Source organism: Bubalus bubalis, chromosome 11 (genome assembly GCF_019923935.1).
Source record: "Bubalus bubalis isolate 160015118507 breed Murrah chromosome 11, NDDB_SH_1, whole genome shotgun sequence".
In the NCBI taxonomy this organism is placed as follows: domain Eukaryota; kingdom Metazoa; phylum Chordata; class Mammalia; order Artiodactyla; family Bovidae; genus Bubalus; species Bubalus bubalis.
In genome coordinates this window covers 7,514,950-7,541,517 of record NC_059167.1, presented here as the reverse complement: position 1 = coordinate 7,541,517, position 26,568 = coordinate 7,514,950, and positions in this window count along the sequence as shown.

Sequence of the window (26,568 nt, the reverse complement as noted above, 5' to 3'; positions counted from 1 at the left end):
CTTTTTTTTTTTTTTTTCTCCTCGGAGTACTATTTTTTATTTCCACATTCATGCTTCATTTTTTTAGCTAACACTTTCCTCTGTCATTATCGAAAACAGTTTAAAAGGAAAAATCATATTTTTGTTCTCTGTCAGTGTGTCTGTGTGTTTGATTTATAAGAAATGGCTTCTGCTGTGGATTCTTGACACCCAACTTTACATATTTACTCAAAATGTTTATTTTGAACTCTGAAAAGCACTAGAACATGCATTACTAAGTAGCGTGAGTGTATTAATTTTCTATTGATACATAACAAATGACCAAATATTTAGTAGCATAAAACAACCCATATTTATTATCTTATAGTCTCTCTGAGTAAGGAATACAGGCATACCTTGGCTAGGCTCCCTGGAAGGCTGCGATCATGGTGTTTGCCAAAAATTGATTCTCATTCTCATCTGAGGGCTTTCCTAGGTCATGTGGGAACAATCTGTTTCCAAGTTCATGTGATTGTTGGCAGAATTCAGTTTCTTATAGGCCACCAGACTGAGGATCTAAATTTCTTGCTGGCTGCAGGTCAGAGGTCTCCCTCAGCCCTTTGGCACCTGGTTCTATTCAATCCACAGCTCACAACACAGTGGCTTCCTTCTTTCTTTATTTCATTGGGGTATATCTGCTTTACAATGCTGTGTTATTTTTTGCTGTGCAATGAAGTGAATCAGCCATATCTACATATAACCCTTCCCTCTTGGACCTCCCTCCCACCCCATCATCCTGTTCCACCCTTCTAGGTCATCACAGAGCAACAAGCTGAGCTCCTTGTGCTATCCTGCATAGCAAGATCTTTTGAGACCCTCTTCCTAGAATAATGAAGATAAAAACAAAAATGAACACTTAGGACCTAATGAAACGCTTTTGCTCAGCAAAGAAAACCATTAACAAAAGGAAAAAACAACCTCCAGAATGAGAGAAAGTATCTGCAAACAAAGCAACTAACACGTGATTAATTTCCAAAACATATAAACAGTCCTTGCAGCTCAATATCAAAGTGAACAAACAAACCAATCAATGACTGGGTAGAAGACCCAAATAGACATTTTCCAGAAAAGATATGCATGCTTGCATGGATGCTAAGTTGCTTCAGTTGTATCTAACTCATTGCAACTTCATGGACTGTAGCCTGCCAGGCTCCTGTGTCCATGGAATTCTCTAGGCAAGAAGACTGGAGTGGGCTCCCATGGCCTCCTCTGTGGGATCTTCCTGACCCAGGGATCAAACAGATGTCTCCTGAAGAGGCAGGCAGATTCTTCACCACTACTGCCACCTGGGAGGCCCCACAGAAGACATAGAGATGGTCAAGAGAGTAGCAAGTGTATGAAAAGATACTCAACATTATTAGCGAAATGCAGATCAAAAATATTAGATTGGTGTAAAAATAATAGCGGTTTCAGACCCTGAATTTTAAAACATTATAAATAGGCTTAAGCATATCTTTATTAATCAACTAGGAACCATTACAATCAACACAGTTTTGCCAACAAGAAATAAGTTAGTTTTTTCCAGCAGCAAAAAAACCTGTACTTCAGGATTCTACACACTCTTGGAAAGCATTTTCTGCTTCTTGCTGGTTGTGGAATCATTTTCACTGCAAAAAGTTGTCAATATCTTTACAAAGTGGTAGTCAGTTGGTGAGAGGTCAGGTGACTATTGCAAATGAGGCAACACTTTGTAGCCCAATTTTTCAGCTTTTGAAACATTGGTTATGCAGTTGGACATCGTTGCAGAGAAGAACTGTGCCCTCTCTGTTAACCAATGCAGGCAGCAGGCATTGTAGTTTTTAGTGCATCTCATAGACTTGCTGAGCATATTTCTCAGATGTAATCATTTTACCAGGATTCAGAAAGTTGTCATGGATCAGAAGGGCAGCAGACCAACAAACAGTGACCAGTACCCTTTTTTTGGTGAAAATTTGGCTTTGGGAATTGCTTTGGAGCTTCTTCTCGGTCCAAGCACTGAGTTAATCATCACTGTGCATAAAATAAGAAACGATAACACTTCACAATGATGATTTTCTTGATTTTCCATCAGCTCACTTATCGAGTTTCTCACCTTTCCAGTTTGCTTCAAATGCTGAACTACCACAGAATGGTCAACGTCAAGTTCTTGATCAACTTCTCATGTAATTGTAAGAGGATAAGTTTCAGTGATCCTCTGAATTGGTCGTGGTCAACTTCTAAAGGCCAGCCATTGTGCTCCTCCTCTGCAAGGCTCTATCTTTGCAGAACTTCTTGAGCCACACTGCACTGTATGTTCATTAGGAGCTCCTGGGCCAAATGTGTTGTTGGTGTTGCAAGATGTCTCCACTGCTTTATGATCCATTTTGAACTTGAATAAGAAAATTGCTCAAATTTGCTTTTTGTCTAACATCATTTTCATAGTTGAAACATGTAAAATAAATAGCAAGTAAAGATAAAGCAGGAGAAGGAAATGGCAACCCACTCCAGTGTTCTTGCCTAGAGAATCCTAGGGATGGGGGAGCCTGGTGGGCTGCCGTCTATGGGGTTGCACAGAGTCGGACACGACTGAAGCGACTTAGCAGCAGCAGCAGCAGCAAACATAAAGCAAGAAATGTGCATTAAAAGGATGTATAACAAAACCACATTTATTTAAGAATGCATTCCATTATTAAATGGCAAAATTTGACAATGCAAAACCACAGGTACTTTTGCAACAACCTAATGCAATGGTTTTCTTTAAAGGGAGCACAGGAGAGGATGTCCCAGGGAGACACATGCTACAATCACATTTAACATGATTACTTACACCTAATCACATAATCCAGTTGTCTTTGCCATATTCTCTTGGTAAGAAGCAAGTCACTAGTCTTGTCTCAAGGGGAAAGGATTCTACAAGAAAACTAGAAAGCCACCATCTGTCCACCTCAGTGAATAAAGGTAAGACTTCTAAACAGCTAAGGATTATTAATCCTATCTCTCTTTTTCATTGATTGATGAAGACCATATTATTGATGAATTTATAAATCATATGAAATTGTATGAACTGTATTAAAAGAAAGCAGCAGATCACCAAAAGTCTTAAGTAGCAGGTTAACAGACTTCTGCCTTTAAGTAGAAGCAGTGATTACTCTCTGGAGAAGGCAATTGCAAAGGAACAAAACCATCAATCTATGTAAAAGGCCATGTCACATTGGATTAGGGAGAGGTTATGTAACTGACAATCTGTGGATGAAATTGAGATGCTATTCTGAAAACAGAATTGGCAGGGCCTGGTTAAAAAAAAGAGAGAGAGAGAGGAAAAGAAAATTTGAAAATAACCTCTGGTGTGGAATTTGATGATGCCCGTTTACTGAGACTGAAATCACTGAAAGAGGTGTTTGTTGGGTAGAGTTGGTTAGTTTAGACTGGGGCAAAACCTCACTCTGTGAAATTTAATTGAAGGACTAGGGTTGTAAAAGTAAGAAGAGAAGGTTGAACATATTCCCAGATAACAGGAACATTTAGGTAATTGAAGGGAACAGTATCAGGGAAAGGAATTAGAAGTGGCAGTGAGAGGGAAGAGAAAATCGATATAATATGACATAACTGCATGATAGTTGTCAGAACCAAATGACGGAATTCTGTACCATGACAGATACAAGTAAGATAAGCAATGGAGAATCCATTGTTTTATCAGTAAAATCATTTCAGTGCACTCCATCAGTGCAGGTTTCTTTTTTAATCTTATAGGTGTTTGGGCTTGAGGGCCTTCTGAGTTTATTTGCAGGCACAGAAAACTAATATTGCAAATTAGTTCCTTAAAGGGCTGTCTACCTTTTTTCTACTTATGGTGAAATTTCGCTTTAGGACAGTTTCATCCAGCACTGAATCCTGAAGAAATACAATCTATATTGGCATCTTGAAAACTTGTAAACGCTGCACAGCATTTTAGGAAACAGAACAATTGAAACACAAATTATTTGTTCCTTTGGAGATTTATTTGGAATCGAAGCTGCCATTTGTTCTGTAGTGACAAGTCCAGCTCTAGCATTTCTCTTGGAATTCTCTTTGCAAACTTTTATTTAAGCAACGGCAATTGCAGGATAAGACATGCCTGGAGATTAATGGCTGCCTGGGAGGGGTTGTTCTTTGGTCCATTAACCCTAACCAGTCATTAATTTCCATGAAAGATCCTGCATGAAAGTTATTATTACTAATATGAACTGAAAATGAAAGAAACATATAGTAGGTGTATTGATTTCACCCTGCCTTTCAGGATGATGCAGCCGTTTCATCTGCGTAAGGATCTTCAAAAAACTGAAGGTCCTGCATGTCAACCAACCACTTTGCTGTTCTGGGCAATCTCATTTTGCCTACATTGAAACAATTAGCTTAAAAGGAAATTAAGAGTGCAGAAGTCCCCAGATATAATCTAAAAGTCTTGATCCAACCAACAAATGTTCAGCTTAACTGTAATTTATGTTACACACAGTAGATTGCCTTAGTTTATACTGGGATCTGTCCTAAGTTTGACAGAAATAGTTCTGTAAGAAGTAGATTTTGGTTTTAACTTACAAAAGGTACACAGCAACTATTTACTCTCCTTAAAAATTCTAAATTAAGCTATAAATACTAAAGTAATATTTTGTCCCAAATATATAGTGCTTTTAAAAACACTTTTCACAAAACTTATTGATAAGAATCATCATGAGGAAAAAAAAATGTGCTCTAAAAAGCAAAAATAGGATCATAATGTTAAATCTTATAAACATAATTTGAATTTATTTTTGGACTAGCAAGCATTTCAAAATTTATTTGATAAAACTCATGAATAAAAAACTATGTAATATTTTATACATGTATGTGAGAAACAATGAGAGTTAAATTGTTTTTGAAAAATCATAATATATTTATTTCAATGAAATTCAATCCTCATCTTTCATCTTATAAAATATTTTATACTTTCAGTCTTTTCTTTACAAAGTTGTCATTATATGCTATAATGATAATTGCCAGACTAACCATTTTTAGCAATATATGCTTTTATCTTTGATTAAATGAATAAAAAAGTTTAACTAAGAGACTTGGTATATGGTAGTATATATATGTATGTCCTCAGTATACTAGTAATATATATATATATACACACACATATAACAAACAAGGTGTGCACAGATATATACATACATATATGTGTTTGCATGCACACATATACACACACTCACATGAGCATATGTGTACATATGTTTATATATACTTATACATATGCCCCTGAAAATGTGTGTGTAATTAATAGCCAATTTCCAACACAGTCAAGCTACATATTTACTGAAGGAATATTGAGTTATGCATCACATCACCTTTTGACTTTATAAATAACTTACAATTTAAGTCACATTTGCATTAATTTATTATAACTCAGATAATAAAAAACAAGCATATTCAGCAATTTATAATAAAATATAGTCACATATTATCTCTACAACTTGATACTACAATCATCTGTCTTATAAAATATGTTTATATACTTTCAAAAATGTTTATTTATGTTTATTTCCATTGAAATGTATGATAAATTGTTCCCTTAAGAGAAAGTATTTGATTTATCTGATTAGATAAACAATAATGATTCCTTTAGATATATACATCATTCCTCTATATTGAAGCACCTATATCTAGTGTTAAGTATTGACAAAAACTATTTAAATATATGATAACATAAAATATTTTGTCAAAGTATATCATGATGTTAAAAGTATATTGTAAAACTCTAACTGCATCATTATTAAGTTATTAAATAGGGTGCTCTAAAGTGAAAGAGTCACAGACATAATTAAAGGATATCTGATAAAATCTTATAAAGCTTTTTTGATAGAATTTTCAAAATCTGAGAGCAGAATTATCATTACTGAATTGATAACAAATTATTTTGCAAATAATATGGATTCCAATCTGCTTTCAACATTATTAAAGGAGAATCTCATCAATTATCTGTTGATAGATCGTTACAAATATTTTGATGATAAATCACGCTCATTATTTTGGCTTATAACTTGGAAAAAAGTTCAAAAACTTGATTGCTTTGTTATAACAAAATTCAATACATTTTGATCTAATAATTTGCATCAATAAGTATTCTCTGCATTTACATCTATGTAAATAAAGAGCAGTCTTATTCTAAACACAAATAGCAAGCCACCATTGGCTATATTAACAAACGAAGGCAACAACATCCACATATATAAAGCTTTCCAAGCTTCTTATTAATGATGCATTTGAAAAAGTCTTCCTTTTCATATTTAATCATAATTTATCATTAGTAACATGTTTTGCATGAATTATACTAATACATATATATTTACAAAAATTTTAAACTTGGCATCATTATTACACATAAATTTAAATTTCAAATTATGAAGATTTTTATGCAGAAAGATATGACAGAATGATCACATAAAAGCTTTCCATTATTATATATATCATAATAGGAGAAAATTATGAGAGTATATAAAATAAATTTAGTTCAATAAAAGAAACAGATTATATTATCATTTAAAAAAATCTGTATGTATTCAGTTCAGTTCAGACGCTCAGTCATGTCCGACTCTTTGAGACCCCATGAACCACAGCACACCAGGCCTCCCCGTCCAGCACCAACCCCTGGAGTCCACCCAAACCCATGTCCATCGAGTCGGTGATGACATCGAACCATCTCATCCTCTGTTGTTTCCTTCTCCTTCTGCCATCAATCTTTCCCAGCATTGGGGTCTTTTCAAATGAGTCAACTCTTCGCATCAGGTGACCGAAGTACTGGAGTTTCAGCTTCAACATCAGGCCTTCCAATGAACACCCAGGACTGATCTCCTTTAGGATGGACTGGTTGGATCTTCTTGCAGTTCAAGGGACTCTCAAGAGTCTTCTCCAACACCACAGTTCAAAAGTGTCAATTCTTCGGTGCTCAGCTTTCTTCACAGTCCAACTGTCACATCTATACATGACCATTGGAAAAACCATAACCTTGACGAGATGGACCTTTGTTGGCAAAGTAATGTCTCTGCTTTTTAATATGCTGTCTACGTTGGTCATAACTTTCCTTCCAAGGAGTAAATGTCTTTTAATTTCATGGTTGCAGTCACCATCTGCAGTGATTTTGGAGCCCAGAAAAATAAAGTTAACCACTGTTTCCACTGTTTCCCCATCTATTTCCCAGGAAGTGATTCGACCAGATGCCATGATCTTCGTTTTCTGAATGTTGAGCTTTAAGCCAACTTTTTCACCCTCCTTTTTTACTTTCATCAAGAGGCTTTTTAGTTCCTCTTCACTTTCTGCCATAAGGGTGGTGTCATATGAATATCTGAGGTTATTGGTATTTCTCTGGCAATCTTGATTCCAGCTTGTGCTGCTTCCAGCCCAGCGTTTCTCATGATGTACTCTGCATATAAGTTAAATAAGCAGGGTGACAACATACAGCCTTGACGTACTCCTTTTCCTGTGTGGAACCAGTCTGTTGTTCCATGTCCAGTTCTAACTGTTGCTTCCTGACCTGCATACAGGTTTCTCAAGAGGCAGGTCAGGTGGTCTGGTATGCCCATCTCTTTCAGAATTTTCCACAGTTTATTGTGACCCACACAGTCAAAGGCTTAGGTATAGTCAATAAAGCAGAAATAGATTTTTTTCTGAAACTCTCTTGCTTTTTCCATGATCCAGCAGATATTGACAACCTGATCTCTGGTTCCTCTGCTTTTTCTAAAACCAGCTTGAAAATCTGGAAGTTCACAGTTCAGGTATTGCTGAAGACAGGCTTGGAGAATTTTAAGCAATACTTTACTAGTGTGTGAGATGAGTGTAATTTCACAGTAGTTTGAGCATTCTTTGGCATTGCCTTTCTTTGGGATTGGAATGAAAACTGACCTTTTCCAGTCCTGTGGCCACTGCTGAGTTGTCCAAATTTGCTGGCATATTGAGTTCAGCACTTTCACAGCATCATCTTTCAGGATTTTAAGTAGCTCAACTGGAATTCCATCACCTCCACTAGCTTTCTTTGTAGTGATGCTTCCTAAGGTCCACTTGACTTCATATTCCAAGATGTCTGGCTCTAGGTGAGTGATCACACCATCGTGATTATCTGGGTCACTGAGATCTTTTTTCTACAGTTCTTCTGTGTATTCTTGCCACCTCTTCTTAATATCTTCTGCTTCTGTTAGGTCCATACCATTTCTATCCTTTATTGAGCCCATCTTTGCATGAAATGTTCCCTTGGTATCTCTAATTTTCTTGAAGAGATATCTAGTCTTTCCCATTCTATTGTTCTCCTCTATTTCTTTGCATTGATCACTGAGGAAGGCTTTCTTATCTCTCCTTGCTATTCTTTGGAACTCTGCATTCAAATGGGTATATCTTTCCTTTTCTCCTCCGTTCTTTTCACAGCTATTTGTAAGGCCTTGCCATAGAATCTTACAATTGCATTCCTAGTTATTTATATACTTGCTTTAAAGACTTACACTCTTATAAAAACCTACTTGTAAATCTATAGCTTATTTATTCATAATTGCCAAAGATTGGAGGCAAAGAAGATATTCTTCAATAGGTGAATGCATAGAAGACTACAGTATGTCCATAGAATTGAATATTATTCAGCAATAATTAGAAATGAGCTTTTACATCACAAAAATACATGAATAACATTAAAGAATTATTTCCAGGTGAAAAAAGCCAGTGAAATACTACAGGTAGTACAAATTATATGATATTCTGGAAAAGATAAAACAATAGTTGTTGTAATAAGGTCAGTGATTGACTTGGTTTCTATGGGAAAAGGTAAAAGATTGTAAGGTGAAATATGCAAGGTTATTTTTAGGGTGGAGAAACTAGTATTCTGAATAATACTTTATTTGTTGAAACATATGGAGATACATCACACAGAGGGAAGCATATATGTAGGGAAATTTTAAGAAAAATGGACAAGGTCAGATCTCAGGATGAAACCCAAAATGTGAAAAAAAATCTAACTGTATTATAAATGAAATGACCTCATTAAAACGAAAGGAAAAGTGAAGTTGCTCAGTCGTGTCCGACTCTTTGTGACCCCATGGACCATAACCTACCAGGCTCCTCTGTCCATGAGATTTTCCAAGCAAGAGTACTGGAGTGGGTTGCCATTTCCTTCTCCAGGGGATCTTCCCGACCCAGAGATCGAACCCGGGTCTCTGGCATTGCGGCAGACACTTTACCGTCTGAGCCACCAGGGAAACCAGGAAAGACATCATTAAAGGGGTCCAGAGAATAGGTGCTGACCTAAATAATCTTGCAAATGATTAGATTCTATAAAATAAAGGCAAAAGAACTGCATGTAAGAAATCTGTTCCAGAGGATGAAGTCATTGATGATGGGGGTATGAGTTAACAAGTTTGCTATTGCTTGATTTGTGTACTGGAAGTGAACGTATGGCAGACACACACATGGGAACATGCATGTTCCCACACTTCTGAAATTGTCAGAGTTACACAGGAGATCATGGAAAGACACCCAATGGCCAAAGCTGGGATAATTACAAGATAAATTTTAAAAGTCTTGAATTTTAGACTGAAGTATAGAATAAACAGCTATATGTCAATTTTGATACAAATACATGATGAAATAAATAAATAAAGTCTCCTGTGTAAAATAAATCCAATTATATAGGTAGAAATTCTATTCTTAAGGGAAGCATAGCTTTCCAATACTGAGTTATAGGCTATATATATAAGGTGTAAGCTCTATGACTTTGTTGTGAAGAGGACAAGGCAGAAATGAGAACAAAAGAGAAACTACATAGTGGAGAAATCTGATAAGCCCTAGCTCAGCTAGGTGAGCATCATCAACATTAACCATGACAAATCCTGTTTACAGTGCCCTTGATACGATGGGACCAAAATGACACATCATCTGTCTTCTCCTCTGGCCCCAAACCCATAAGCCCACTTTTACTATGAAAAAAAAAAGTTAGAAAAAGTCAAGTGGGAGAAATTCTACAAAACACCTGGCCAGTATTCCTCAAAGCTATCAACATCACTGAAAAGTAAGTGTGCGAATCTTACATCCAAGAGGAGCCTAAGGAGATGTGACAAGTAGATGTGATGTGGTAAGCTGAACGAAGTCTTGGAATAAAAAACCAAAATAAGTAAAAGATAAAATATTAATAATAAAAGAAACTCAAAATGGTGTATATGGAACCCTACTATATTCCCAATTTTCCTGTAACCCTAAAACTGTTCTAAAAAATAATCTACTTGAAAATAAAGTAAGTGATAGAGTCTTGCTTGTATATCCTATAAATTTTTAGTGTTTGAGCTCTTAGGATTTTTATTTACATGGAAAAAAAGAATAAATTAATTAATTAAACAAAAATAGGTAATTAAATAAATAAAACCACAGAAGAACTGTACAAAAAAGATATTCATGACGAAGATAATCACGATGGTGTGATCACTCACCTGGAGCCAGACATCCTGGAATGTGAAGTCAAGCGGGCCTTAGAAAGCATCACTAGGAACAATGCTAGTGGAGGTGATGGAATTCCAGTTGAGCTACTTCAAATCCTGAAAGACTATGCTGTGAAAGTGCTGCACTCAATATGCCAGCAAATTTGGAAAATTCAGCAGTGGCCACAGGACTGGAAAAGGTCAGTTTTCAATCCAATCCCAAAGAAAGGCAATGCCAAAGAATGCTCAACTACCGCACAATTGCACTCATCTCACATGCTAGTAAAGTATTGCTTAAAATTCTCCAAGCCTGTCTTCAGCAATACCTGAACCGTGAACTTCCAGATTTTCAAGCTGGTTTTAGAAAAGGCAGAGGAACCAGAGATTAAGTTGCCAACATCCGCTGGATCATCGAAAAAGCAAGAGAGTTCCAGAAAACATCTATTTCTGCTTTATTGACTATGCCAAAACATTAGTGATTCATAAACACCGTGTGGATCACAATAAACTGTGGAAAATTCTGAAAGAGATGGGCATACCAGACCACCTGACCTGCCTTTTGAGAAACCTGTATGCAGGTCAGGAAGCAACAGTTAGAACTGGACATGGAACAACAGACTGGTTCCAAACAGGAAAAGGAGTACGTCAAGTGTATATCAAGTGACAAGGGTGTATATTGTCACCCTGCTTATTTAACTTCTATGCAGAGTACATCATGAGAAATGCTGGGCTGGAAGAAGCACAAGCTGGAATCAAGATTGCTGGGAGAAATATCAATAGCCTCAGATATGCAGATGACACACCATGCAGAAAGTGAAGAGGAACTAAAAAGCCTCTTGATGAAAGTGAAAGAGGATAGTGAAAAAGTTGGCTTAAAGCTCAACATTCAGAAAACTAAGATCATGGCATCTGGTCCCATGACTTCATGGCAAATAGATGGGTAAACAGTGGAAACAGTGTCAGACTTTATTTTTGGGGGCTCCAAAATTATTGCAGATGGTGATTGCAGCCATGAAATTAAAAGACGCTTATTCCTTGGAAGGAAAGTTATGACCAACATAGACAGCATATTAAAAAGCAGAGACATTACTTTGCCAACAAAGGTCTGTCTAGTCAAGGCTACGGTTTTTCCAGTAGTCATGTATGGATTTGAGAGTTGGACTGTGAAGAAAGCTGAGTGCTGAAGAATTGATGCTTTTGAACTGTGGTGTTGGAGAAGACTCTTTAGAGTCCCTTCGACTGCAAGGAGATCCAACCAGTCCATCCTAAAGGAGATCAGTCCTGGGTGTTCATTGGAAGGCCTGATGTTGAAGCTGAAACTCCAATACTTTGGCATGATGTGAAGAGCTCATTTGAAAAGACCCTGATGCTGGGAAAAATTGACAGCAAGAGGAGAAGGGGACAACAGAGGATGAGATAGTTGAATGTCATCACCGACTCGATGGACATGGGTAAGGGTGGACCCCAGGAGTTGGTGCTGGACAGGGAGGCCTGGTGTGCTGCGGTTCATGGGGTCGCAAAGGGTCAGACATGACTGAGTGACTGAACTGAACTGAACTGATGGCAAGGATTATTTTTAGCTTTGTTTAAAAAAACAAAACAAAACTGTTAAACTGTCTTCTAAAGTGGCTGCAACATTTCATTAATATATTCCCATCAGCAATGAATTTGAGTTCTTATTGCTTTGAATTATCATCAACATTTCCTAGTGTCAGGTTTTTTGTTTTTGTTTTGTTTTGGATTTTATTTATTGTAATAGGTATGCAATGGTTTCCACTTTAGTCTTAATTTGCATTTCCTTAATGACAAATGATGTTGAAATCCTTTCACATGCTATTACAGCTTTTGTATTTCTTCTTTTGTGAAGTGTCTGTTCAGGTCTTTTCCTATTTTTAATTGAATTATTTGTTTCCTTCTTGTTGAGTTTGAAGAATTCTCTGTATATTTTTTATATAAGTCCTTTATCAGAAGTGTCCTTGATAAAGAAAATGGATGATGTAGTTTTTCAAATGGTAGCTTATCAAACCTATTTCGGTTACTTTTTAAAACTAGTATAGCAGTTAACAATTAAATTTTCTTCTGTTATTCAAGTTTATTTCAGAAAAATCTCTTAAAGTGTGACTCCACTGGGGTTCCCTTCCAGGTAACAAGGGGAGTTTGGGAGGAAATGGAGGTTCTTAGAAAATAATTTGGGATTCTCCATCACAAGATTAAGTAGGAATTTACCTTCTTTTGTGAGTCACCCTTTGATCCTAAGGATTGAAGAAACTCCTGATCATAAAGTTGATGTATAGTGGATAATATTTAGTAATGCACATTCATCACTCTTTTTATTATTACAACTAACTTTAGAAAAGACGGAAGTATTTCTTCAGGGGAATGGAAGATTCACAAGTAGGCCACACATGGAGAAACAAGAAGATAATCTGATTAAAAAAATTAAAAAGCCATCATGTCCATCGCCCCAACTTAAATACCTGCTTCACATGAATATCAGTCTTCCGTAATTCAAGGACTAGATATACAGAGTGAAAGTAAAAAATCTGCACATTAATATACATATACATTGTATTTTCCTTCATCATATTCCACATTTATTATGACAAAATTTTATTCAAATGTGTTATTTTGAACACTCCACATGGAGATATATATTTAATAATCTATTTTTGTCAGTAATTATAGTTAGCTATTGAAAACTCAGAACTGCATAAGGAAATAGATTCTAGATGGCAATACAATTCAGTGGCACTTGCGATCACACTATTGTATATATTACTGTCAACAATACCAAGAGGAGCAGGGAAAGTGATGATATTCAAAGGGATGATGCATGCAAAAGTGAAATCTAACAGTTACCTCTTAAATGTCAGTATTTCAATAGGCAAAAGTTACATATTTTTGGATTGTTGTAATTGAATAATTTAATTAAATAATTGCAGACCTCAACTAACAAACTCCAGCAATTTAAAACAATGTGAAGAGGCCTATAATTTTTCAAATTAATTTAGAGGGTAAGTGAGCAAATATTTTGAACTTCACTGACTCATTATTTGATAGACAAAGAAGTGACCACCCCACCACAGAAGACCTTCCTTTGATATATCAGAATGCTAGAACTTGACTATTCAAGAGGCAAGAACTAATACATTTCTTTCCTTTCTTGTCTTGCCTTTGGATCAAAGTTATAATCAAATTATAGCATATGCTAAGTCTTTAGCTGGAATTAGTACTTCATTGGAGAAGGCAATGGCACCCCACTCCAGTACTCTTGCCTGGAAAATCCCATGGACAGAGGAGCCTGGTAGGCTGCAGTCCATGGGGTCGCTAAGAGTCGGACACGACTGAAGCGACCTAGCAGCAGCAGCAGCAGTAAAGAGCTGGAGGAGTTAAGAGGAATTATTTTGGAGCATTGACCCTCTGTTCAAGGGAAACAGCTTGATCCTGAGACTCAGTTTAAGGGCCTGGAGTCAGAAGAGTGGGATCCTGAATGATGACCATGTGCAAATGTTACACGCAAGTGAGGCATTGCTGTAGATTAAGATATGAGGTCTTCCCATATGGAGTCTGTCTCTTCAATTAAAATTGTGATACTTAGCATAGGCTACATTTATCCCATGATTATATATTGTATTGCCAACGTATTTATGTTGGTTATCTCTTCTTATTGTAAGTTAATAAGAGGCCATTAACTTTATTTTCTGCAATATGTGCATCATAGATATTTGAATATTTATTTTTGAATGTATCATTTCTATTACTCAACATTTTACTATGTGAAAGTCACAGTACTCGACTCTCAGAATTTAATGATGTACTTACTCTCCTGAAAACATTCATATTATACATAGAGCATTAATGTAAAATAGAATCTTAGAAATTGGAATTTAGTCATTCTGTCATAAGACAATTAATGTACCAACCCAGCACAGGTAACTATGCTAGGACTGGAAGCTATAAATGAAATTAAAATCTAGTCATATATGTCACACAGATGATAGTCTGGCGTGTGTGTGTGTGTGTGTGTGTGTGTACGTGTGTGCATGTTCATTTGCTTAGTTGTGTCCAACTGTTTTGCAACTTCACAGACACTAGCCCACCAAGCTCCTCTGTCCATGGATCTTTCCAGGCAAGAATACTGGAGTGGGTTGCCAGGGGATCTTTTCAACCCAGGGAATGAACCCATGTTTCCTGTGTCGCCTGCATTGGAGGTGGATTCTTTACGACTGAGCCACCTGAGATTAGTCTGACAGAGGAAATAGAAATGTCATCATTCCAGTACAATCAGGGAAAGAGACAAAGGAATAAGTCTATTGCATTTAAAATGATATGTGCTATACTTGATAAGTTCATATTACAATACTTCTGGGTAACTTTAAAAACATTCCTACTGTGCAGACAGACAATTCTAATAATTCATTGGTATGTGAACAAGGGTCTTTTAATGCAATGTGAAAATATCCTCCTTTTTGTGATAGTTTCTAGATTGTTTTAAAACATTTTATACAAAAATAAATAATCGAGTTGTATGGCAAGGAAATATAATGATTGGCATATTTTGAAACATTATTAAAATTTTTTGATTTTTCAGTTTGTTTATTTTGTTGGAGCAGAAAATATGCCAAATTTCCTCTGATTTTTAACTTAGATTTTCACATTCTTTTATAATAATATTTATATAGAACTTGATAATAAAAAGTACAATTATATTAACTACATCTTAACTCACCAAGTCCAATTTCCCATTCATTGTACACCATTAAGAAAGACAAAAGGCCGATGATTAAATTTTGACATAACACTGGTTGTAAAGGCCCATCCTCATTTCAGAAATGTTAGTATATGAAACAATGTGCATCTCAGACATTATAAAATCTGGTATGTCTTTCCTTTTTCCTTCTTCCTGAAGATTGTTTATAAAATTCATGTCTCTTAGAGTCCAGAATATGTGGTAGTTTTAAAGCGAACCCTATCATTAGTACTCCTATGACATAAAGTAAATTATTCAACATCTTCGAACCTTAGTGTTTTTATTAATTGAGTAATAATAAAATTGGTAGAAATTAATACTTCACAGATAATTAAATATGTATGGTAAATTAGTTCAGATTGATGTTTCTCTCCCAAAACATTAACACCAAAGAAATTAGGGAAATACAATGAAATCTAAGGAAAGACACAAATAAGCCACAGGTTTAGCAGAAGTCTGTTCTGAATGAATGTGTGGTTTCTTGTGATTGGAGTAGGAGAGGCATTTCACGGAGAGGTTTACACCTTCCTCTTGCCCTTACTCATTCTTCTTGCCTTCGGAAATAAACACCTGTCTTCTCACACACGCACACAAGCCAAGGCTAATGTCAAAACCATTGACATAGCTTTCTACAGGATGATTTCTGGGACACACAAAAGCCCAAATCTCTGAAGATGTGCAGAAACAACTGAACGTGACTGCCCTGTGTGATTATCTCACTAGCCTTGCACTATTAAACCCACAGCACAATGCACTACAATACTAGGAATGCCGCATATTACTGCTTTTGCTAGAGGCAAGAAGACAAAAGCTATTCCAATGGAAGGATTGAGAGTCCCGAGGCTCTCCAACATGGGGACCACTTCTCTTTCACTAAGATCATCTGAGCTGGCCAGCACTGGGATATAGAACATATATGCATTATCAGACAGAGAGCCGAGGCCTCTTAGGAAATAAATATAGGCTCAAACAGGAGGGTATATACAGTTTAAAAACTATTGGATAAATAAGAAGCAAGAGATATTACCAGTTAAAAATACAGGTAAAATGTATCATAAAAGAGACAAAAGAATATATAGGCAACATTTCATAATCATTCATAGCTAATTATTAAGTATAAAACATAATGATTATAATAAAGAACACGTGGGATAAGATAAATTGCATATTGAATGAAGCTGATTAACAAATTACTGAATTGGAATATCAGATTGAATACTTCCACTGAACAAAGCATAACAAGATAAAAAGTTGCAAATATAAAAGTTGAAGTTATAAAAATGGAACAAAAATTGTCATTATACATATAACCTGAATCCTTAAAGAGACAAAAATTAAAATGAAAACAAATGACATATTTGTAGATATAATGAAGATTAAGTTTCTAGAATTGAAGAAAAAAATCAAGTTGAAATAAAGTATGAAACGCTAACATTCAGAAACAAAAATAAAGTTTAAAGAATTCCAAAAGGTTTAGAGAAAAAGAACAGACTACTTATAAGAAAAAAAAAGTTTGACAGCAGATACTTCAAAAGCAACAATGGATTATAGAAAGGATATATTATTTTTTAAGTACAGAAGAAAAAATGCTGTAAACTGAGAACCTATTTAGGCAAATTACCATTTGGAAATAAGGATATATTAGAAATATATCTCAGGCATATAAATTCCCAGGTGTTGCTAATGGTAAAGAACCTGCCTGCAAATGCAGAAGATATGAGATGTGGGTTCTGTCCCTGGGTTGGGGTGACCCCCTGGAGGAGGGCATGCCAACCCACTTCAGTATTCTTGCCTGGAGAATCCCATGGACAGAGGAGCCTACTGGGCTACAGTGCACAAGGGAACAAAGATTAGGTCATAACTGAAGTGACTTCAATAACCTCAGATATGCAGATGACACCACCCTTATGGCAGAAAGTGAAGAGGAACTAAAAAGCCTCTTGATGAAAGTGAAAGAGGAGAGTGAAAAAGTTGGTTTAAAGCTCAACATTCAGAAAACGAAGATCATGACATCCGGTCCCATAACTTCATGGCAAATAGATGGGGAAACAGTGAAAACAGTGGCTGACTTTATTCCTCTGGGCTCCAAAATCACTGCAGATGGTGATTACAGCCATAAATTAAAAGACTACTTGTTGGAAGGAAAGTTATGACCAGCCTAGGTAGCATATTAAAAAAGCAGAGACATTACTTTGCCGACAAAGGTCCATCTAGTCAAGGCTATGGTTTTTCCAGTGGTCATGTATGGATTTGAGAGTTGGATACAAATAAATCTGAGCACTGAAGAATTGATGCTTTTGAACTGTGGTGTTGGAGAAGACTCTTGAGTGTCCCTTGGACTGCAAGGAGATCCAACCAGTCCATCTTAAAGGAGATCAGTCCTGGGTGTTCATTGGAAGGACTGATGCTGAAGCTGAAAGTCCAATATTTTGGCCACCTGATGAGAAGAGCTGACTCATTTGAAAAGACCCTGATGCTGGGAAAGATTGAGGGCAGGAGGAGAAGGGGACGACAGAGGATGAGATGGTTGGATGGCATCACCCACTCAATGGACAGGGATTTGGGTGGACTCGGAGAGTTGATGATGGACAGCAAGGCCTGGCGTGCTGTGGTTCATGGGGTCGCAGAGTTGGACATGACTGAGCAACTGAACTGAACTGAACTGAAATGACTTAGCACATAGCAGATATAAATTCTCAGAATATTTGCTACTCAAAATTTGCACTATGAAGATTAGTTTGGAGGCAATGTTCAAAAAAAAAAAACCAAAAGGCTGATCTAAGAGACACTGCAAGTTACGTGAGAATTCAGGATAGTCACATATCTTCCTAAAATAGTTATAAACTTAAAATCTGAGTGAGATAAAATATAAACAAAATTGTAAATTCTATGTAGAGTCAGCTATAGTCAAAATTTTATCTAGATTTTATCAATACAATGGAATCATGGTGAGTCTCAAGTCATTTGAGACTAGGCTAAAATGAAAGTTTAGCTAGCAATCTGTAACAGTGAGATAATTTGTAAGAGTGAAGACAATTTGGAGTAATTGAAATTAGAATGTAGGATGGAATAATACTGTCCAACCATAAGAACAATTACAATAAACATAAAAAGACCAAACTTGTTGGTTGAAAGTTCAAGCTGGGTTGGATTTGAAAAAGAAGGAAATAAAATATAGCTAAATGATATTCCACAGGAAATGGAATAGAACAAAATAAAATAGTAGAGCAAAAATATCAAGATGTTGCTAACAAAGAAAACTGAGGGGATCATAGTATATCAACTTAAATAGGTTTAAAGAAAAAAGCACCAGTAAACATTTTCACTATATTGTGGCCTAAGGTTTCAGTTCACTTCAGTTCAGTCGCTCAGTTATGTCCGACTCTTTGGAACCCCATGGACCGCAGCATGCCAGGCCTCCCTGTCCATCACCAACTCCCAGAGTTTACTCAAACTCATGTCCATTGAGTCAGTGATACCATCCAACCATCTCATCCTCTGTCATCCCCTTCTCCTCCCGCCTTCAATCTTTCCCAGAATCAGGGTCTTTTCAAATGAGTCAGTCCTTTGCATCAGGTGGCCAAAGTATTGGAGTTTCTGCTTCAACATCAGTCCTTCCAAATCAGTATATTGAAAAATGAGTATACTACCCAAAGCAATTTATAGATTCAATGCAATCCCCATCAAGCTACCAATGGTATTCTTCACAGAGCTAGAACAAATAATTTCACAATTTGTATGGAAATACAAAAAACCTCGAATAGCCAAAGCTATCTTGAGAAAGAAGAATGGAACTGGAGGAATCAACCTACCTGACTTCAGGCTCTATTACAAAGCCACAGTTATCAAGACAGTATGGTACTGGCACAAAGACAGAAATATAGATCAATGGAACAAAATAGAAAGCCCAGAGATAAATCCATGCACATATGGACACCTTATCTTTGACAAAGGAGGCAAGAATATACAATGGAGAAAAGACAATCTCTTTAACAAGTGGTGCTGGGAAAACTGGTGAACCACTTGTAAAAGAATGAAACTAGAACACTTTCTAACACCATACACGAAAATAAACTCAAAATGGATTAAAGATCTCAACGTAAGACCAGAAACTATAAAACTCCTAGAGGAGAACATAGGCAAAACTCTCTGACATACATCACAGCAGGATCCTCTATGACACACCTCCCAGAATATTGGAAATAAAAGCAAAAATAAACAAGTGGGACCTAATTAAACTTAAAAGCTTCTGCATAACAAAAGAAACTATTAGCAAAGTGAAAAGGCAGCCTTCAGAATGGGAGAAACTAATAGCAAATGAAACAACTAATCTCAAAAATATACAAGCAACTCCTACAGCTCAACTCCAGAAAAATAAATGACCCAATCAAAAAATGGGCCAAAGAACTAAATAGACATTTCTCCAAAGAAGACATCCAGATGGCTAACAAACACATGAAAAGATGCTCAACATCACTCATTATCAGAGAAATGCAAATCAAAACCACTATGAGGTACCATTTCACACCAGTCAGAATGGCTGCGATCCAAAAGTCTACAAGCAATAAATGTTGGAGAGGGTGTGGAGAAAAGGGAACCCTCTTACACTGTTGGTGGGAATGCAAACTAGTACAGCCACTGTGGAGAACAGTGTGGAGATTCCTTAAAAAACTGGAAATAGAACTGCCTTATGGTCCAGCAATCCCACTGCTGGGCATACACACTGAGGAAACCAGAATTGAAAGAGACACGTGTACCCCAATGTTCATCGCAGCACTGTTTCTAATAGCCAGGACATGGGAGCAACCTAGATGCCCATCAGCAGACGAATGGATAAGAAAGCTGTGGTACATATACACAATGAAGTATTACTCAGCCATTAAAAAGAATACATTCGAATCAGTTCTAATGAGGTGGATGAAACTGGAGCCTATTATGCAGAGTGAAGTAAGCCAGAAAGAAAAACACCAGTACAGTATACTAACGCATATATATGGAATTTAGAAAGATGGTAACAATAACCCTGTGTACGAGACAGCAATAGAGACACTGATATATAGATCAGTCTTATGGACTCTGTGGGAGAGGGAGAGGGTGGGGAGAATTGGGAGAATGGCATTGAAACATGTATAATATCATGTATGAAATGAGTTGCCAGTCCAGGTTCGATGCACGATACTGGATTCTTGGGGCTAGTGCACTGGGACAACCCAGAGGGAGGGTATGGAGAGGGAGGAGGGAGGAGGGTTCAGGATGGGGAACACAGGTATACCTGTGGTGGATTCATTTCAATGTTTGGCAAAACTAATACAATATTGTAAAGTTTAAAAATAAAAAACAAAACAAAACAAAACAAAAACATCAGTCTTTCCAATGGATATTCAGGACTGATTTCCTTTAGTATGGACTGGTTGGATCTCCTTCCTGTTTATATATAAAATTACAAATAGTATATAAGTATATAAATGTATTTATATGTGTGTGCCAGTGCCTCAGTCATGTTCAACACTTACAGTGCCATAGACTGTAGCCCTCCAGGCTCCTCTGTCCATGGGATTCTTCAGGCAAGTGAGGTGCCATTCCCTTTTCCAGAGGATCTTCCTGACCCATGTCTCTTACATCTCCTCCATTAGCAGGCAGGTTCTTTACCACTAGTGCCACTTGGGAAGCCATATATATATATATATATATATATATATATATATATATATTTATATATATATATATAAATAATTGCTAAGAATTATGTATATAATTATATATTATTATATATTATATTATAATTATATTATGTATTATATATATAATTGCCAAAAATATATACAATTATAGATATAGATGCATCTCATAAAATAGTATTCAAATATATAAAGCAAAATTTTACAGAACTACATTGACAAATCTCATGGTTCTATTGGTCATTTGGACTTTGCTGATAGCTCAGTTGGTAAAGAATTTGCTTGCAATTCAGAAGACCTTGGTTCGATTCCTGGGTTGGAAAGATCTGCTGGAGAAGGGATAGACTACCCACTCCAGTGTTCTTGGGCTTCCATTGTGGCTCAGGTGGTAAAGAATCCACCTGCAATGTGGGAAACCTGGGTTCAATCTCTTTGTTGGGAAGATCCCCTGGAGAAGGGAAAGGCTACTCCAGTATTCTGGCCTGGAGAATTCAATAAACTTTATAGTCCATGGGATCACAAAGATTGAAAGATTGAGTGAGTTTCATTTTCATTTACTGATTTGTGTTCCTTTGTGAAATGTATGTTTATACTTTTGTCCATTTCTTCCCCTGTTGTATTACCTTATTTTTCAGCAGATTGATAGATATAGGTCTTTGAGTTATATTCACCCATTCCTGTCATTTTAGTTTACTGATTCCTAGAATGCCGACATTCACTCTTGCCATCTCTTATTTGATCACTTCCAATTTGCCTTGATTCATGGACCTGACATTCCAGGTTCCTATGCAATATTGCTCTTTACAGCATCGGACCTTACTTCTACCACCAGTCACATCCACAACTGGGTATTGTGTTTGCTTTGGCTCCATCCCTTCATTCTTTCTGGAGTTATTTCCCCCACTGATCTCCAGTAGCGTATTGGGCACCTACTAACCTGGGGAGTTCCTCTTTCAGTATCCTATCATTTTGCCTTTTCATACTGTTCATGGGGTTCTCAAGGCAAGAATACTGAAGTGGTCTGCCATTTCCTTCTCCAGTGGACCACATTCTGTCAGACCTCTCCACCATGACCCACCTGTCTTGGGTGGCCCCAGTGGCATGGCTTAGTTTAATTGAGTTAGACAAGGCTGTGGTCCTAGTGTGATTAGATTAGCTAGTTTTCTGTGAGTATGGTTTGAGTGTGTCTGCCCTCTGATGCCCTCTTGCAACACCTACTGTCTTACTTGGATTTCTCTTACCTTGGACGTGGGGTATCTCCTCACAGCCGCCCCTTCTGACCTTGAATGTGGAATAGCTCCTCTAGGCCCTACTGGAATGCAAAAGTAGGAAGTCAAGAAACACCTGGAATAACAGGCAAATTTGGCTGGGAATACGGAATGAAGCAGGGCAAAGGCTAATAGAGTTTTGCCAAGAAAATGCACTGGTCATAGCAAACACCCTCTTCCAACAACACAAGATAAGACTCTACACATGGAGATCACCAGATGGTCAACACCGAAATCAGATTGATTCTATTCTTTGCAGCCAAAGATGGAGAAGCTCTATACAGTCAGCAAAAACAAGACCAGGAGCTGACTGTGGCTCAGATCATGAACTCCTTATTGCCAAATTCAGACTGAAATTGAAGAAAGTAGGGAAAACCACTAGACCATTCAGGTATGACCTAAATCAAATCCCTTATGATTATACAGTGGAAGTGAGAAATAGACTTAAGGGACTAGATCTGATAGATAGAGTGCCTGATAAACTATGGACTGAGGTTTGTGACATTGTACAGGAGACAGGGATCAAGACCATACCCATGGAAAAGAAATGCAAAAAAGCAAAATGGCTGTCTGGGGAGGCCTTACAAATAGCTGTGAAAAGAAGAGAAACGAAAAGCAAAGGAGAAAAGGAAAGATATAAACATCTGAATGCAGAGTTCCAAAGAATAGCAAGAAGAGATAAGAAAGCCTTCCTCAGTGATCAATGCAAAGAAATAGAGGAAAACAACAGAATGAGAAAGACTAGAGATCTCTTCAAGAAAATTAGAGATACCAAGGGAACATTTCATGCAAAGATGGGCTCAATAAAAGACAGAAGTGGTATGGACCTAACAGAAGCAGAAGATATTAAGAAGAGGTGGCAAGAATACACAGAAGAACTGAACAAAAAAGATCTTCACAACCCAGATAATCAAAATGGTGTGATCACTGACCCAGAGCCAGACATCCTGGAATGTGAGGTCAAGTGGGCCTTAGAAAGCATCACTATGAACAAAGCTAGTGGAGGTGATAGAATTCCAGTTGAGCTATTTCAAATCCTGAAAGACGATGCTGTGAAAGTGCTGCTTTCAATATGCCAGCAAATTTGGACAACTCAGCAGTGGCCACAGGACTGGAAAAGGTCAGTTTTCATTCCAATCCCAAAGAAAGGCAATGCCAAAGAATGCTCAAACTACCGCACAATTGCACTCATCTCACATGCTAGTAAAGTAATGCTCAAAATTCTCCAAGCCAGACTTCAGCAATATGTGAACCATGAACTTCCTGATGTTCAAGCTGGTTTTAGAAAAGGCAGAGGAACCAGAGACCAAATTACTAACATCCGCTGGATCATGGAAAAAGCAAGAGAGTTCCAGAAAAACATCTATTTCTGCTTTATTGACAATGCCAAAGTCTTTGACTATGTGGATCACAATAAACTGTGGAAAATTCTGAAAGAGATGGGAATACCAGACCACCTGACCTGCCTCTTGAGAAATTTGTATGCAGGTCAGGAAGCAACAGTTAGAACTGGATATGGAATAACAGACTGGTTCCAAATAGGAAAAGGAGTACGTCAAGGCTTTATGTAGTCACCCTGCTCATTTAACTTATATACAGAGTACATCATGAGAAATGCTGGGCTGGAAGAAGCACAAGCTGGAACCAAGATTGCCAGGAGAAATATCAATAACCTCAGATATGCAGATGACACTACCCTTATGGCAGAAAGTGAAGAGGAACTAAAAAGCCTCTTGATGAAGGTGAAAGAGGAGAGTGAAAATGTTGGCTTAAAACTCAACATTCAGAAAATGAAGATCATGGCATCCGGTCCCATCACTTCTTGGGAAATAGATGGGGAAACAGTGGATACAGTGTCAGACTTTATTTTTTTGGGCTCCAAAATCACTGCAGATGGTGATTGCAGCCAGGAATTTAAAAGATGCTTACTCCTTGGAAGAAAAGTTATGACCAACCTAGACAGCATATTGAAAAGCATAGACATTACTTTGCCAACAAAGGTCCGTCTAGTCAAGGCTATGGTTTTTCCTGTGGTCATGTATGGATGTGAGATTTGGACTGTGAAGAAAGCTGAGCACCATAGAATTGATGCTTTTGAACTGTGGTGTTGGAGAAGACTCTTGAGAGTCCCTTGGACTGCAAGGAGATCCAACCAGTCCATTCTGAAGGAGATCAGCCCTGGGATTTCTTTGGAAGGAATGATGCTAAAGCTGAAACTCCAGTATTTGGGCAACCTCATGCGAAGAGTTGACTCATTGGAAAAGACTCTGATGCTGGGAGGGATTGGGGGCAGGAGGAGAAGGGGATGACAGAGGATGTAATGGCTGGATGGCATCACTGACTCGATGGACATGAGTCTGAGTGAACTCCGGTAGTTGGTGAGGAACAGGGAGGCCTGGCATGCTGCGATTCATGGGGTCGCAAAGAGTCGGACACGACTGAGCGACTGAACTGAATAGCTATAAATATTACAAATGAGAAGATATTCAGTCTTAATAGTAATTTGGAAAATGCAAATCAGGATGATTTGTTATTTTATAATTATTCAACTGGCATTGGCAAATGGTAAGCCTGATAATATGAAGTTTTGTAGAAAACAAGAATCAATAAACTTTTAACATGGCAGGAAGTGATAGTGTCCAACTCTTTGTGACCCCACAGAGTGTAGCTCACCAGGATCCTCTGTCTATGGAACTCTCCACACAAGAATACTGGAGTGGGTAGCCCTTCCCTTTTCCAGAGATCTTCCCACCCAGGGATCAAACCCAAGTCTCCCTCATTTTGGTAGATTCTATACCTCTTGAGCCACCAGGGAAGCCCTAACATGGAAGGTACAGGTGTACATTTGGAAAAGGATTTGACATCATCCTGAAAAGTTCTATGATCACACATTTTACAAGCCAGTGTCTCCAATCTAGACAAAAACTCCTGCAAGATTCTCACCAGGACATTTTTCAAGAAAGTTATAAGAATAATACAAAACATGAAAATAATATGCAGGCACATCGATAGCATAATGAATAAATAACCAATGTGTGATACATTAAACCAGTGGTTTTAAACCTCTGAAGATTTCAGTCTGCAGGAGACATTTGGCAATGTCTGGAGACGCGCTTGGTTCTCTGAAAGTGGGGAATGAGACTTGTATCCATAAAGACACCAGGGGTGCTGCTGAGGATTACACAATGCACAGGACAGCCTCTCAGACCCACAGATTATGTAGCCCGATATTTCGGTTGTTCTGCCAAGGTCGACAAATCCTGTGTTAAAACAATGAAATATATACAAAAGAGAATGGATTAATTACCAAATGTTAAGGACATAACCAGTATTAAGGACATGCCACAAGATGAATTAATCATGATGATATAATATGGAATGACAGAATTACAAACCCAAGGATTTCTTACAGTGCAATGTATTTTTGCATAAACTTAAGAACATCCAAAATCAATAATGAACATGTGTATATTAGTAAAATGTTCATGCAAAACAATGTTAGATAAAACCAGGAGTATTAGGAACATACTAAAAAGATACATCAGTTGTGAAGGGGGAGAGAATGGGAAAGCTACCGTGAACGTTGTTCTCATTTTCAGTGATGGAACCACATGTGTTTATGGAAGAGAGAAAGGTTTATATCTCTGAACCTATTAAGAGAGGATGCTATAAAACCCAGGTTGTGACAAATTCCAGTTCCAATTGTTAGTGTTTCATTGCTCTGTCTCTCACTTTCACAGCAAATCCACATATCTATACACTCTTCTGCTTAACCTCAAAACACAAAAATACTGAGATTAAGAGTGGCTTGCTGGCTTGAAAATAAATAAAATAGCAGTGAGATATTTGGGTCCTTCAGGCTTGACGGCTATACCAAATCACATTCCTCATTTTATATTTTTTAATTTTTTCTCATTCTATTTATTTTTTCTCAGTTCAGTCGCTCAGTGGTGTCTGACTCTCTGCAACCCCATGAACTGTAGCACGCCAGGGCTCTCTGTCCATCACCAACACCTGGAGTCCACCCAAACCCATGTCCATTGAGTCAGTGATGTCATCCAACCATCTCATCCTCTGTCATCCCCTTCTCTTTCTGCCCTCAATCTTTCTCAGCATCAGGGTCTTTTCAAATGAGTCAGCTCTTCGCATCAGGTGGCCAAAATATTGGAGTTTCAGCTTCAACAGCAGTCCTTCCAATGAACACCCAGGACTGATCTCCTTTAGAATGGACTGATTGAATCTCCTTGTAGTCCAAGGGACTCTCAAGAGTCTTCTCCAACACCACAGTTCAAAGCATCAATACTTCAGTGCTCAGCCTTCTTTATAGTCAAACTCTCACATCCATATATGACCACTGGAAAAACCATAGCCTTGACTAGATGGACATTTGTTGACAAAGTAATGTCTCTCCTTTTTAATATGCTGTCTAGGTTGGT